General features: G+C 39.3%; 1 protein-coding gene across 1 annotated transcript in view; it reads left to right on the plus strand.

Moving 5' to 3' along the window:
• Window positions 1–16,210, plus strand: part of CNTNAP2 (contactin associated protein 2) — a 2,297,635-nt gene that overhangs the window by 1,352,354 nt on the left and 929,071 nt on the right. The gene's annotated exons all lie outside the window — the stretch shown is intronic.

The following is a 16,210-nucleotide window of genomic DNA, read 5'->3' on the forward strand; positions in this document are numbered from 1 at the left end:
ATTGAAGTAGGATGAAATTCATTCAAAAAATATCAAGCATGTGCCATGTGCCAGGCACTGTGTGCCAGGCACTGTATGCCAGTGAACAAAGATGCATGCCTTCACTGCATTTTAGCAGAGGGAGTAAAACAAAGAAACGGCAGGGCAGAGCACCAGGATGTCAGGCTGCAATTTTTTTTTTTTTTTTTTTTTTTTTTTTTTTTTTTTTTTTGTGAGACGGAGTCTCGCTCTGCCGCCCAGGCTGGAGTGCAGTGGCATGATCTCGGCTCACTGCAAGCTCCGCCTCCCGGGTTCAAGCAATTCTCCTGCCTCAGCCTCCCGAGTAGCTGGGACTACAGGCGCCTGCCACCACGCCAGGCTAATTTTTTGTGTTTTTAGTGGAGACGGGGTTTCATCGTGTTAGCCAGGATGGTCTCGATCTCCTGACTTCGTGATCCGCCCTCCTCGGCTTCCCAAAGTGCTGGGATTACAGGCGTGAGCCACTGCGCCCGGCCCAGGCTGCAATTTTAAACAGAGCGATTAGAGCAGGCCTCATTGGGATGGCATTTGTGCAAAAAGTCAAAAGTGATGAAAAAATTATCCATGAAGTTTTGTGGGAGAAGAGCATTCTAGGCAGACACTAGCAGTCACAAAGATCCCACGGCCAGCTACACTGGAAGAATAGCAAAGATGGCCGTTGTGGACAAGGCAGAGTGAGCAGGAGGAATTCAATAGGAATTGAATGAGGTGTGGGGTGGAGTGCAGGTAATTTAGGGCTCCATAGACCCTTGTAAGGTTTCTTTTACTCAGGTGGGAAGCCATCTAAAGGAGACTTAGACTTTTAAAGGATCAGCCTGGTTGCTAGGAGAGTAGAATAGGTTGGGTGAGAGGAGACACAGATGAGGCAAAAGAAACACCAGCCGGGAAACCACAGAAATAATCCAAGCATGCTATGATAGTGTCTTGGATGAGAGTAATAGCAGGAGAGATGGTAGCTATGATAGCGTCTCGGATTAGGGTAATAGCAGTAGAGATGGTAGCTATGATGGTGTCTTGGATTAGGGTAATAGCAGTAGAGATGGTAGCTATGATGGTGTCTTGGATTGGGGTAATAGCAGTAGACATGGTAAGATTTTAGGTGGAACTAAGATTAGATGAAGGATGTGAGGAGTCCAAGATCATTTCTGCCTGAAAAACGAGAAGAATGGAGTGGCCATTAAGTGATTGAGGATGACTGAGAAGAAAAATTTCAGAGGCAAAAATAAGTTTTATTTATTTATTTTGAGGTGTCTAGTAGATACCTAACTGAAGATGTCACACAGAGAGGTTAATATAATGTGATGTCCTTATGATGAGATGAGATCACCAGGATGAGTACTAAGAGAGGAGGCAAGCAGCCCAAGGTCGAGCTCGGGGGCACACCGATGTTTTATCAAAATTCAGGGAAATGAAGATTGGGCCAGCAGCAAAAGACAGACTGAGAAGGAGCAGCCAGTAAAGGAGAAATGTCAAGCAAGTGTAGAAATTTGCAAGCCAACTGAAGAGTGCTTCAAGGTTAAATGCTGGCTGCTGATTAGATTTAACAATGTGGAAATCTTTGGTGAGTTTTACTAGGAGTAGTGGAGTGGAGACAAAGCCTAATCACCTATCAGATGACCTAACCAAGTGTCCAAACTTAACAGCCTGAAAAAGCCATAACTGTATGATGCAATATGGAGACCATAGCATCACCTTGCACTCTTACATAAAAAGTTTAACCTGAAACTTACAAAAAATTTAGACCTTTCAGTTTACAGGAAGTTCAAAGGGATATTAGAAGTTAAATTAATGACACTACAAAGGAAAACTCTGCAAGACAACAGGCCTAGTATTTCCAGAAAGTGAGAATCTTAAATGAATCCTGTTTGGGGGATGAGGGTAGCTATTTACAAAAGAGACACATGGAAAAATCTGAAATAAGAACTTGATGTTAAATTAAGGAAGTATTTTAAGTGGGGCAGTGGTATTGAGAATATTATATAGAATCATGTTCTTAGCAGATGCATGTTTAAGTATTGTCATGTCTACGAATTTCCTTGAAATAGTTCATATAAAGTAAATATGCCAAAATATTTTAAAAAAAGAAAAGTGGTTCTGACAGCCATTTCCAACTATTCAAACTAATTGATATTCACTTACTCAAAACTCTTTCAACCATTACTTCTTGAGACCCTACTCAATGCCAGACAGTATTCTAGGCAAGGGATAAAGAGTGTTGAGGAAACAGACATGTTTCCTCATGTCCCTCATGTTTCCTCATGTCCCTACTCTCATGGAAATTACAGGTCAATGAATAAGACTGACAATGAACCCAAGAGGTATAGAACTAAAAACTTTGATAAATTAAAGAGAACAACAAATGGTAATGTAGATGAAGGTGGTGACTACCTCAGATTGGGAAGACAGAGGAGAAAGGTTTGGGAAATTGCATTTAAGGGAAGAACCAAAAAATACAGATCTTTTTGTAAAGATTGTGGAAAAGAGTGTATTTGAAAAAAAGAAGCATGTGTGCAAAGGCAGCCTCACACTTTTCTGCTCAGTGTTCAGTTGACACCTGCCCTCCTTTTGCTTCTTCGTGGGTTATGCTATAGAAGAGGAGGAGCATGAGGCAGCAGTGGAGAAGCAGGTAGCAGATCATGCAAAAACATACAAGAGCTCATTTCTTCCTAAATGAAAGGAGAATCCATTGAAGTTTTTCTTTTTTTCCTTTTTTTTTTTTTTTTTTTGAGACTGAGTCTCACTCAGTTGCCCAGGCTGGAGTGCAGTGGCATGATCTCGGCTCACTGCAACCTTTGCCTCCCAGGTTCATGCAATTCTCCTGCGTAAGCCTCCTGTATAGCTGGGATTACAGGCATGCCCCACCACGCCTGGCTAATTTTTGTATTTTTAGTAGAGATGGGGTTTCACAACATTGGCCAGGCTGGTCTCAAACTCCTGACCTCAAGTGATTCACCGACCTACACCTCCCAAAGTTCTGGGATTACAGGCGTGAGCCACCACACTCAGCCCAACAATGATTTTTAAAGTAGCGTGACATGTGAAAGATCAGTCTGCCATTTTATTGAGAATGAATTAAAGCAAGGCAAGATTTGGAAGGGGCAGTCTAGTCAAGAAGCTGCAAAATGGGGTGGGTGGGGTTAGGAGGTTGAACTGGAGTGGCAGAGACACAGAAAAGTGGACAGATTGGAGCCAGTTTCCAAACTTTCGTTTACAAAGCTTTGTTAATGATTGATGCAGAAGTGAAAGGAATGTGAAGAATGACTTCTGGTTTCATGGTGCCATGAACTGTGATGAGGGTGAGCAGAGGAGTAGCAAAATTAGAGAATAACATCCAAAGATATGTTTGATCATACTCACCCGGCAATGCCTCTGATACCTCTAAGTGATTATATCAAGAAGCAGGTGGAGTGTCCAAGTTTGAGACTCTCAAAGTCTCAACTAGAGATACAAGTTTAGAGCCTTCTTAGAGAAAGCTAAGGGCTGAGCCCTAAGGATGCCAGAACTCAGAGTTGAGGCAGTTAAGGAGGGGCCAGGAAGAAACAGGGATCGACTCAGGGCAATAATGTGAGTTCAAATACATTCATAGACTGAGAAAACGGAGGTTGTGAATGCCTGTGAGAAAAGGAGCTTTTGTGGACAGATGAGAGTGGATTTCAGGTTGGAGTTGACTGAAGTGTTAAGAGCTTGCTTCAGTGAATCTTTCAAGGAGTTTGTCTATGAAAGGGATTGGGGAAATTAGGATCTGGAGAGGGTTATGGGGCCGAAAGTGAGAGTTTTGTCATTTGTTTTAGATAACATTAATGACCACATATTGAGAGAACTAATGCAGAAGAAAAGTTGATAATTCTGGAAAAGTATAAGTTGAATGGGTTGACAAAGCCAGAGGAGATAGGACACAGAGCTCATGCCCACAGAGACGCTCCTTTCAAATAGCGGCAGCACCGGGAGAGTATCCCCTGCTCTGGTTGTGTAATTGTGTCGAGGGTCCAATTACCTTCCTGAATTTTTTTAATGTAAGTAATTTGTTTTAATTGACAAAATAATGAATACCTATGGTTTAATTTACTTTTAATAATACGAAAGGGAATATGGTCAAATATAAGTTTTCCCTGCACCTCAGGTCCTCTCCAAGGAAACCACTGTAACAGCATCCAGTGTCTTCCTTTCAGAAATATTCTATTCACAGATAAGAATATTTATGCCTATGTAGATAGATAGATATGGATATAGGTGATGATATAAATACAGATTCTCTATTTCTGTGGTATCAGTCACATTCTGAAGAGGACAGAACTGATCCACTTAAATTCAGGTGCGGTGGTTCACACCTGTAATCCCAGCACTTTGGGAGGCCAAGGCGGGCAGATCACCTGAGGTCAGGAGTTTGAGACCAGCCTGACCAACATGGAGAAACCCTGTCTCTACTAAAAATTCAAAATCAGCCGGGCGTGGTGGCACATGCCTGTAATCCCAGCTACTAGGGAGGCTGAGGCAGGAGAATTACTTGAACCTTGGAGGCGGAGGTTGCAGTGAGCCGAGATCGCGCCACTGCACTGCAGCCTGGGAGACAAGTACGAAACTCTGTCTCTTAAAAAAAAATAAATAAAAATAAAAAATAAAAAATAAAGTTTTGTTTTTACAAATGGTTGAATTACAAGGGATAAAGGGACCTACACACATAATGCAGGAATCCAGGGCGGGCAGCTATAGAGCTCACACCACCCCGGGCCCAAGGATATGAGGGGTTGCAGAGATTAGAGAGCTCAGATGTGTTTGAGAACTGAAATGAGCCACAATTTTTTAAAAAGTGTGACATTCTTGGCCGGGCACGGTGGCTCACGCCTGTAATCCCAACACTTTGGGAGGCCAAGGCGGGCAGATCACCTGAGGTCAAGGAGTTCAAGACCAGCCTGGCCAACATGGTGAAACCCCGTCTCTACTTAAAATATAAAAATTAGTTGGGCATCTGTAATCCCAGCTACTCAGGAGGCTGAGGCAGGAGAATTGCTTGAACCCGGGAGGTGGAGGTTGCAGTGAGCTGAGATCACACCATTGCACTCCAGCCTGGGGAACAAGAGTGAGATTTTGTCTGAAAAAAAAAGCAAGAAAAACAAGTGACATTCTTGTGACAACCAAAAACACTGAAAATAAAAACAAATCATTATAATATAGTGTAGCACAGAGCAGACAAGAGAAGTGACTTTCTTACTGAAGGCTGACTGAGGCAGTCTCACAAGAAAGAACCAGGAAAATGCATACCCTGACCTAAATCTTCTCCCCACTCTAATCTGCTGATAGGGTAAGCTCAATCAAGGAGAAGTTTAGGATCTCTCAGTGTACTCTGCCTTATGGAGCTGAGGGCAGGGAGGGGAAAGCTGAAGAGTGATTCTTGGAGGGGAAAATGGAGATTTCTGACCTTCATGCATCACCACAATCAATTCACTATTCACACAACAGCTAGAACAATCGTCATTTAAAACAAATGGAAGCATATTATAAACGCTGTTCCGTCCCTCTTGCTTTCTTCCCCTGGCAATAGGGGAAGATTTTGAGATTGTGTCTTATCAGTACACATAGATCTGCGTAGTCTTTTTAATGGCTGTCACGGTTACATTGTACAGACTCCCTTAATTTATTACTAAGTTTCTAACCAATAAATATTTTTCCCTAGATTTTTTGGCTGACACAAACAATGATGCAATAAACATTTTAAAATATGATTTGGGGAAGGTACACTAGTGCGTGTATAAGATAAATTCTTAGACATGAAATGACTAGGTCTCAATATATGCACATTTGAAATTAATAGACTTTATCAAATTGTTCTCCAGTGTGCACTCTGATCAAAAGTGCATGAGAAGGCTTTTCCCATTAAATATCAGAGAGATGTTCAATGAATCTCATTGAAATTTAATTTGGGCTGCTTCGATTATGAATGATGTTGAACATTTTCTATGTGTTTAAAAGTTGTGTGTTTTTTTTTCTGTGAACTGCCCTGTTCATACCCTTTACTCATATTTCAATTATATTGTTTCTTATTAGTTCCTGAGTATTCTTCATAGGATAAAGAAAATGGCCCTTTGTCTACCATATTAAAACATGCTTACCAATTTGTCTTTGGATTTGGCTATGTTTGGTCACTCAAGATTTAAAAAAAAAAAATGTAGTCAAATTTATTAATGGTTCCTGGATTTGTGTCTTCATTAGAAAGGCCCTCTACATTAGTTGTTTATAAAAAGTATTCCACCATACCTTATTATGTTTTATTGCCACGTTTAAATCTTTCATCTATCTGGAATTTATTTTGGCAAAGGAAGAAGGAGGTCTCACTCTTTTTCTCACATGATAGCTGATTGTCTTACATCATTTACTAAGTAAAGCACTTTCTCCACTGACTTAACACTGTTAACCTAATTTATATAAGTCTTTGTATTTATTTCTGGATTTTAAATTCTATTCTATTGATCTATCTATATTTTAATACACCAATATTAGTTTATATTTACTGTGGGTCTAGTAAATATTTTATCTACTATCGATAATCTTACCTATTAAGCTTTAATTTCAGAATATCCCTGTCTCTGTTTATTTTTATTTTTTATTTTTATTTATTTATTTATTTATTTTGAGATGGAGTCTCGCTCTGTCACCCAGGCTGCAGTGCAGTGGCACGATCTCGGCTCACTGCAATCTCCACCTCCCGGGTTCAAGCCATTCTCCTGCCTCAGCCTCCCGAGTAGCTGGGACTACAGGCGCCCGCCACCATGCCTGACTAATTTTTTGTGTTTTTAGTAGAGATGGGGTTTCACCATGTTAACCAGGATGGTCTCGATCTGCTGACCTCATGATCCGCCCGCCTCAGCCTCCCAAAGTGCTGGGATTACAGGTGTGAGCCACCGCGCCCACCTCTGTTTATTTTTTATATCAATTTTAGATTTCATCATGACTTTTTAAGTTTCCCATTAATAATGTTTGTGGTTATATTCTCCCAACATCTAGGTACCTTGGATGTCTTTCTCGCTTCCTCTCTCTATCTCTCATCTTCCTTCTACCTACATCTCACTATATACTCTCTCTCCTAGTTCATGGCTACCCATAAACTTTTCCTAGTCTGCCCCTGCAGTGTGTAATCAAAGATACACCAAGTTGGTCAGGCGCGGTGGCTCATACCTGTAATCCCAGCACTTTGGGAGGCCAAGGCTGGTGGATCACTTGAAGTCAGGAGTTCGAGACCAGCCTGGCCAACATGGCAAAAATCTGTTTTCTACTAAAAATACAAAAATTAGCCAGGTGTGGTGGCAGGCGCCTGTAATCCCAGCTACTCAGGAGGCTGAGACAGGAGAATCACTTGAACCTAGGAGGCGGAGGTTGCGGTGAGCTGAGATCATCCCACTGCTCTCCGGCCTGGGTGACAGAGCAAGACTCTGTCATTAAAAAAAAAAAAAAAAAAAAAAAAAGATACAGCAGGTTGTGGTGAAATAAAATGTATCTATGGACATGAAGCAGATAACTCAAACTTGATACTTAAAACAAGTATGTTACATATTCCTGTGCATTTCAGAAAATTTACTTTGGGGCACAATATTTCTTGTATCTTTTTGTTATCGTCGTCTTTTTTCCTCCAATAAAAGAGATGAGATGGAAATAAGGCTAAATATTTTTTGGGGGAGAAATATAGTTTACAATTATTCTAAATTTAACCCATTTTGAGAAAACAAATTATGAATTTAAATTTAAAATTTACTTTTCTAAGAGTTTCTGTCAAAACCTATCAGGTTTGAAACTTCCTTGTTATATAAGAAAAAGTATAACCTCAAACTGAAAATGCCACTGATTATCACTGGTTTCTACACACAGAATATCTGAGGCATCTGAATTAATTTACCTCCAAGTAATCAATTAATAATGTAACCCCTTTAATCCTTTTGGGTTTCTTGTGGTGTCATTCTACTCCAGGTTTTTAAGATTTTCTACTTGGAGCATTAAAATAGCTGTTGAGTTTATTTTGCCTTTAGTTTTTCCCTTTCCTGTCTATCCTGCACCTATTACTACCTTAATATTTTAAATATGTAGTTATCAAGTAAGTTCATTTTTGAAGACTTTCAGTGCTTTCCATGCCTAGTAAAAAATGTTCTAAATGCCAAAGCTAGTTAAAACCATTCAATTAGGGGTGAAGAGAATATATCTCCGTGGTGCATCTCTTGATGGCTGGCTTTATTTTGCCTCTGGATAAAGTTCAAAAGTCCCTTGAACAGTGAATGGACTGTATATCATCACACAATCTCCCAGAAATATTGTTTCCTGCTATTTAACTTCTTGATAAGAAACCATAATCAAATGGCAGAGTTTACACAGGAGATACTCAATAAATATAAGTCGAATGAACAAACAAAGCTACATTCTCCAAGAAAATCCCTAATGTAATAATTAATACATTTTACAATCTGAACCCAACCTACGGTTGTACATTTAACATCTATCAGTTCGGTTTTTTTCAGCTGCATATAACGCAACACATAAATGACTTAAATAATAGCAGCCACCAAATGTATTATGTCATAATAAGAAGGCAAGATATAGGTCCACATCAAAGTAGAGGAACTGCAGTCCTATTTTAGTTAGGATATGTATATTTGTTGTTTTTTTCTTTTTCTTTCTTTCTTTTTTTTTTGGCGGGGGGGGGAGGGAGTTTCGCTCTGTTGCCCAGGCTGGGGTGCAATGACATGATCTCGGCTCACTGCAACCCCTGCCTCCCAGGTTCAAGTGATTCTCCTGCCTCACCCTCCCAAGTAACTGGGACTACAGGCACCCGCCACCACGGCCAGCTAATTTTTGTATTTTTAGTAGAGACGAGGTTTCACCATGTTGGTCAGGCTAGTCTTGAACTCCTGACCTCAGGTGATCCATCTGCCTCGGCCTCCCAAAGTGCTGTGATTACAGGTGTGAGCCACAGTGCCTGGCCTATTTGTTGTTATAATAAAGACCCAAAATAACAGTGGCTTAAAACATTCAGAATTATATTTCTCTGTCATGAAAACCTTTGGGTAGGTGGCTCAGGGCTGATATGCTACCCAAAGCTCAGATTACTTAGATATTTTCCTTTCATTCGCTCTTTTGTTCTGAGATGGCTTCTTCAGTTCTCACTATCACAGGTTCATTTCTGGAAGAAGATTGGGAAGGACAAAAAAAGGAGAAATAGTTCATATCCTTCCCCTTTAGGAGCTTCATCCAGACATTGCACATGGCACTTCCATTGCCTTCAACTTAGCCACAGGGCCATGTAACTTAAAGAAAGCCTGGAAAATATTGTCTGTAACTGTTGGGGTTCTATGTCAAGACATAAATTCTATTGCTATAGAAGAGGACTGTAAATTTTGCAGAACAATGTGGAACAGCTTAATGACTTTGTTAGGACGCCTGACTCTTTCCTTTTTGATCCTTGGAGACTGAAATAGTATCCCCTTCTAAAAGGCACAGGCCACATGAAGGAGGCTAGATACTTGAGCAAGAACAGGGTGACGACAGGAAGAAAGGGGAAAGGGCTGTGGCGTGGACATCCACAACTGTCTGCTGTGATCCTCATTCCTGTGTGCAGACTTTCTTCTCTAGCTAAACTCACTGATTTATTACTTCACAACCACATTCTGTGCTTAACTAAACATGCAGGCCCTTGCCTTCCCTCCACGTAGAAGGGGATTCCTCCTCCTTCCAGGCTACTCAAGTCTAAACTTTCTTTCAAAGATTTGTTATTCCATAAAACTTCCATACACGCATAAAACAATGGCCTATGATCTTAATTCTGTACCAATATTTCTAATATCTGGCATATGTATATAGAACTCACTTGCTAATTATGTTTGCATGAATAAATACAATTTCTTTAGAATGAAACTTTCTTTATTCTTTGTTTCTCAGAGTTTGTTTTAGAGTGTCTTATGTGGAACAGGCGACTGACTGATTTGAAAGAACTTAGGGTTGTTTATTTAGGTTTAATACAGTTCAACCTGGAGACAGATGAATAGACAGATGGTTTTGCAGGTTCTTCTCCTGTGGGCCAGCAATCTTTCAAAAGACATTTTATTTACAAAACAGTGAGAAATATATTGTAAAAGTATAACTCTAAGTAAATTAGCAAAATGAGATAAAGTGAACTCTAGTTCATTATAATAAAAAAGATTTAAAAGGCAGAAAACCCAAGTTAAGTTGCTTATCTCATCAGAGCAAAATTAATGATCAATAGATGTAGACCAAATATGCTTGATTTTTTTTTAATGAAAAGTTTGGGCATAATGTCAGAGGTACAGTAAATATCTTAACATTTAAACATTTCTATAAATAAATGCTTGTTGAAGGAGCTCCATCAATATTACAATAGTGTTTCTAGTTTTACCACTATAATGTTATGTAATAATAAAATATTAAATTAGTTACTGGAATTGTGATTATTTTTCTAAATAATTTCTATTTGAATAAAATAAATAGAAGGCAGGATAAAATAAATAGAAGACACTCCATAGAGAATATCCTTTCAACTGAAATCAAAATCTAATTAGTATAGAAATAAAAGTACTCAAATATTGTTGAGATCAACATAGAAGGTAATGCAGAAGAAAATACTATGATTATGGAAACAGCTCTGAGAGTCACGAGTATGAAAAATAGTATTCAAGGAAGCAAGCATTCTAAATATATTTCTTGTCTTAATAAGCAAAAATAAAATTTCATGCTGAGATGAAGGGAACAACTCATAAATTAAGGAGGCAATTTATACTGGAATAATAATTTATAAATTGTTTTAAATAATGGGCCAATCATTTACAAAAATAAGCTATCAGTAACCTAGAAGCAGTCTTTCCTAAAGTTTAGAACAAGGCATATTTAATGTCCAGGTGTAAAATTGGCATTAGTCTAAAAGCAAATTAAATATCCTAGCACTGTTATTTGTATGTGGTCTAAGCATGGGGAAAGTCTTAGCTGACCCTGAGACTGAGAATGCTGAACTTGATTTTATGAAGAAATGAAACTGCCTTTATAGTCAGTGATCACTTTCTATGAATCACATGAAGTCTACAGTCAAGTGCAGAAATGATTTAACTTACTAAATGAGATTACAAAGATTATTATATGTCACTCTGAGTAGATCAGATTAAAACATGGCAGGAGGACCTATGGAAAAGCAGTCTTAGGAGAAATGACTGAATAGATCGTGTTAGCCCTGGCTGCAGGCTATCTTCTCTCCTTGTGCTCCCTTCCTGGGCTGTTTGTCCTCCTACTCAGCATCTGCATTCTCCTTTGAGCCCCCGCTGCAGAGAAGTGCGATGCGCTAGAGCCTTGCTATTCCAACCGTGGTTCTCTGACCAACCACATGAGCATCACCTGAGACCTTGTTAGGATCTCAGAATCCCAGACTGTAATCCTGACCGCAAGAATCAGAATCTTTAAGATTTTCAAGAGATTCCTATGCACACAAAGATTTGAGAAACACTGCTTTTGAGTCCCAAGGATTCGGTTTATACAGAACAGCAGTTATTCTGATACACACGGCACTGTTCATTGCGCTTGGTACCACCAGAATATATTTCCATGTGGATTTCTGGAGTCATGGTGCTATGACTATGGTTTTCATGTCAGGTTTTACAAGACCAAATATGGTTTTAAAGGTAACACAAAGACATTTTATTTTAAAATGTCTATTTTAACTTTAAGCACTGTAGATAAAAAGCCTTCAACGTGCGTTGATGATTACCAAGGCATACAGTTATGCTGTCAGGCTAACATTTTTTAGATTTGAAATAAAAGTTCTTCCACTATCCCTGCTTAATTAAATAATGTCCATAAACTACCAAGTAAGCTACTACAAACAAACAAATCTGGTACCATTTGCAGCTTCTTCTATTTGTGATTCCCAAAATTCCCAATGCTTTGCAATTAAAATCAAGTTCAGAAATAAAAGAGATGCCATGGGTAAAATAAAAGTGCAACTGTCATCCACAGCCCTGGATTGAATTGCAACATCCATCTAACCAGCCACTCTGTCCATGTTGATTTATTTTGCTTTAAGTAATTGCAGCCCATTTGACCTTCCAAAATATAGCTTTCATTTGTCTTATGTATTGGAGTCTAAATAAATTTTATTTGAATAAAATGCCTCTGATTCTAAAGCATTTTGAAAGCTGGAACTAAGTATGAGTTCGATGGAGAAGGCAGGGCTGTCTGAAGCCCTAGTTAATTGGATGCACCACTTCTTCTGGAGTCACTTGATCACAGCAAATTGACACCTGCCAACTTCTCCCCTGTACCTTCCTGATCCCGGTCAAGTCATTCTCAAGTAGAAGCAGTCGAGTCATTTTTATTCATTTTTGATGTGAACCAAACTTTCAAGCTAGGACTTGCCATGAAACAAATTACACATTCCTTGTGGCTACTAAAAAAATTAGTTTACTAGCGCAAGAGTCTGGATTTGAGAATAAAATCATAGATACAAATACTCTATATTTCTCACAGTAAAAGAGATATTTCTTCTGAAATTACTTGTTTCTTGGTGGTGTAACATTCTAGCATTGCATTCATCCATTCTTTCAGACAATGTGTCAATAGGCAGTTACTGAGCATGCACCTAGTTATGTAAAGAATTATAAGATAAAAACCCCTAAGTGTAGGAATCTCAGTTCAGAAGAGACAGGTGCTCAACAAACCATTGCTAAGCAATGTAATAATGGTGTATTGGACATAGGTTACTGGTTCTGTGGAAATACAGAAGAAATAATAGGAAAGGGATAGCTAGGTTAATTAGTATTTTGTTTTGCTTGGTAACTGGTCCTAACTTTTAAAAAATATATATATGGCGATAGGGTTTGCAATTATATTTGAACAAGTTGGTTAGGAAATAAAACATTTTCCACCATTAAGAATTAGAATACCTATAATCATCATAGGGAGAATGTCAATTTTCAAAATAAGAATCAGGCCGGTGTGGTGGCTCACGCCTGTAATCCCAGCACTTTGGGAGCCCGAGGCAGGTGGATCACGAGGTCAGGAGATCGAGACCATGCTGGCTAACACGGTGAAACCCCGTCCCTACAAAAAATACAAAAAAAATATTAGCCGGGCGTGGTGGCGGGCGCCTGTGGTCCCAGCTGCTCGGGAGGCTGAGGCAGGAGAATGGCGTGAACCCAGGAGGCAGAGCTTGCAGTGAGCTGAGATCGCGCCACTGCACTCCAGCCTGGGCGACTGAGCGAGATTCCGTCTCAAAAAATAAATAAATAAATAAATAAATAAATAATCAGCCGGGGGCTGTGGCTCATGCCTGTAATCCCAGCACTCTGGGAGGCTGAGGTGGGTGAATCACTTGAGGTCCGGAGTTCGGCACCAGCTTGACCAACATGGTGAAACCCTGTCTCTAATAAAAATACACAAATTAGCGTGATGTCGTGGTACACACCTGTAATCCCAGCTACTTGGGTGGCTGAGGCAGGGGAATCATTTGAACCCAGGAGGCAGAGGTTGCAGTGAGCCGAGATGGTGCCACTGCACTCCAGCCTGGCTGACTCTGTCTCAAAAATAAATCAGTAAATAAATTAATAAATAATAAAAATAAGAATTGTAAGAAAGAAAAATATTAAAATTGTATCTAAAAAATACTTTTAAAGAAATCCTTAATACTGAATTTCTGAAGTACAGTTGGACCTCCGTATTTGTGAATCCATCTGTGGATCCAACCAATGGCAAATAGAAAAAAATTAAAAATAACAATACGATGATAAATCTAAGTAATCTAGAGATGATTTAAATTATTTGGGAGGCTGTGCATAGGTTATATGCAAATACTACACCATTTTACAACAGGGACTTGAAAATGCGTGGATTTGGGTATCTATGGGGTGGGTGGGGGTTGGTGTGGAACAATCCCCTCACAGATAGAGAGGGATGACTTGTATTCATTAATCTCACTTGATGGATATATCCTTTTTGCATGCGTGTAAGAACACAGTAATCTTTTCTATCATCGAGATGATTTTCTACTCTGCCCATTATTTACACCACATTTAGATTCCAGCCTGGTTTTCCTCTGCTACTTCGTACCCTTCTGCACTACTTCCCCCGAATTAATTGATATAATGAGCTGATGTAAATTACTTTCAATATTAGGCTGAGCTAATATTAACCCGCAATAATTTAGAAAGTAAATATACCATACAACACCATATACGTACTGAATTCCAAAATTAAGTATCAAGGATGTTTTAGTTTCGTGTAATTTTCAAGTGTCTAGCCCATTGCTTCCTTCCATCATTTGGAGAACCACCTGCTCTGGATGTAAACACCTTCTGCTGTGTGTGTTCCCATGCCTCAGGGCCTGTACAGAATAGTGGCTATAGGAAAGGACCCTCACAACCCTGCACCTCCCACTGCTTTCACTCTTCCACCTCCTTATCAGCGCTTTTCTCGCCTATTCTGCCAGGAATGATTTTCAACATTTTAATCATAAACATACAACTCTTCTTTTCAGGCCCGGGTGAAATGTTCTGAACTTTATGAAGCCCTTTGTTTATCATCCACTTGTAACTCCTCTAGTATCCAAATTTCTATAGCATTTCGTGTATCTTTTATGACTCATCAAATTCTTCTGGGTTTGCATTTTTCATGAATCAGATCCCCACCCCACCTCCACTCAAATTTGGAGATGAAACATCTCTGTAGCCTTGATAACACTGAGCCCAAATTTTATAAAAAAGTAAGTGTCTATTAAATTTAGGGTGAATTTGCCATCCCTCATGATAATTCAACAAGATGCTTTTGTTTATATTGTATTTTTCCCCAATGTTCTTCCTCTCATTTTCTTGTCTTGTAGTCCTGTCCATTCATTGAGTCTCAACCTAAAAGCTTTTAATTGTGCCCAAAATGTACATGATTCCTCATGTGAAATCCCGTAGTACTTTATTTGTCCCTGAATTATGCTGTTTTTCATTTCTTCCTTGCACTGTAGTTTTCATACATACTGTATCTACTTCTATATGAACTATGAGCTCTTCTGCAAGGCTGTGAATACAGTCATAGTCATCTTCTATTCTCCGTAGTGCTGTGCATATAGCAGGTGCTCAATCAATGTTTGTTGCAGGAGTAAAAGTTTGTAAAAAGTTGTGGAAGAACAGCAAGCTACTCAGAGCCAGGGGCTCCATGCCAAACTGAGCCAAGCCCAGCTACAGGTGGTTTTAGGCATGGCTAGTGGTAAATTGAGAACAGGAGTTAGAGAATGCTATTTCTGAGGCCAGCTCTATCAGATTTTGTAGCAGGGAGCTGCTAGGGCATTATGATAAAGGGGTTGCTTACGGGTGGCTCTTTATCTGTCCTTTGCCAGTGACCCATGATTATAGATTCTGCTATTTTAATCTGGGAAAGTTTTCCTGTTTTTGAGAGTTCCCTACTAAAGTCTAGATGTTCTTTGTGAATACTGGTACACCACAATGAATACCTTTGTTATGTGTGAGCATCTTCAGCAGGATTATAACAAAAATCAGGTTGTGGGGTAGATGGAGAGAGGAATTGACGGGAGGGATGAGCACATGGAACCAGGAGAAAGGAAAGGGTTTGTGCCTTGAAACAGGGGTGTTTCAGGACAAATTTCAGCCTCACAATTTCTGAGGTACAGTCAAGCTGTGCCCTAGAGGCTGTGTTTCAGAAATCTACAGCTTCCATTTATTGGCCCACTATTTCCTGCCAATTAGTTGTCTGTTAATACTTCATGAACATTATCCCCAAACCTTAAAATTATTTGTAAGATAGAATTATTCTATTTTTCAAAGGTGAAAACTAAGGTTCAGAAAGGTTCAGTTAAGTAGCTACAATTAGTCATCTTAATAAAAAGATACAGATTTGAACACAAAGCCTGTATCTTTTCTTCTGTATTATGCTTGCTGCCTCTTTCAGCAGGCTGCTTTAGTTATCCAGTGGGAAATAGGTGTTTGGGAGACTTAGAAATCTTTTCTTTCTAAGTTAGTATATTTTCATTGCTGTTATCATGACATTATTTCAGAAACTCAAATTGCTATGAAAAACTTGGTGATACCCCTCTTTACGTCAGTTTTTGGCTTGACAAAGAATAGAATAAAACAAGAAATAAGACAGCTTATCTTCGATCTTTCACCAGGAGGGAACTTAGCTGCTGTCTTTGTTTTGGGGTAAAAGAAAAATA

This window comes from Pan paniscus, chromosome 6 (genome assembly GCF_029289425.2).
Source record: "Pan paniscus chromosome 6, NHGRI_mPanPan1-v2.0_pri, whole genome shotgun sequence".
In the NCBI taxonomy this organism is placed as follows: Eukaryota; Metazoa; Chordata; class Mammalia; order Primates; family Hominidae; genus Pan; species Pan paniscus.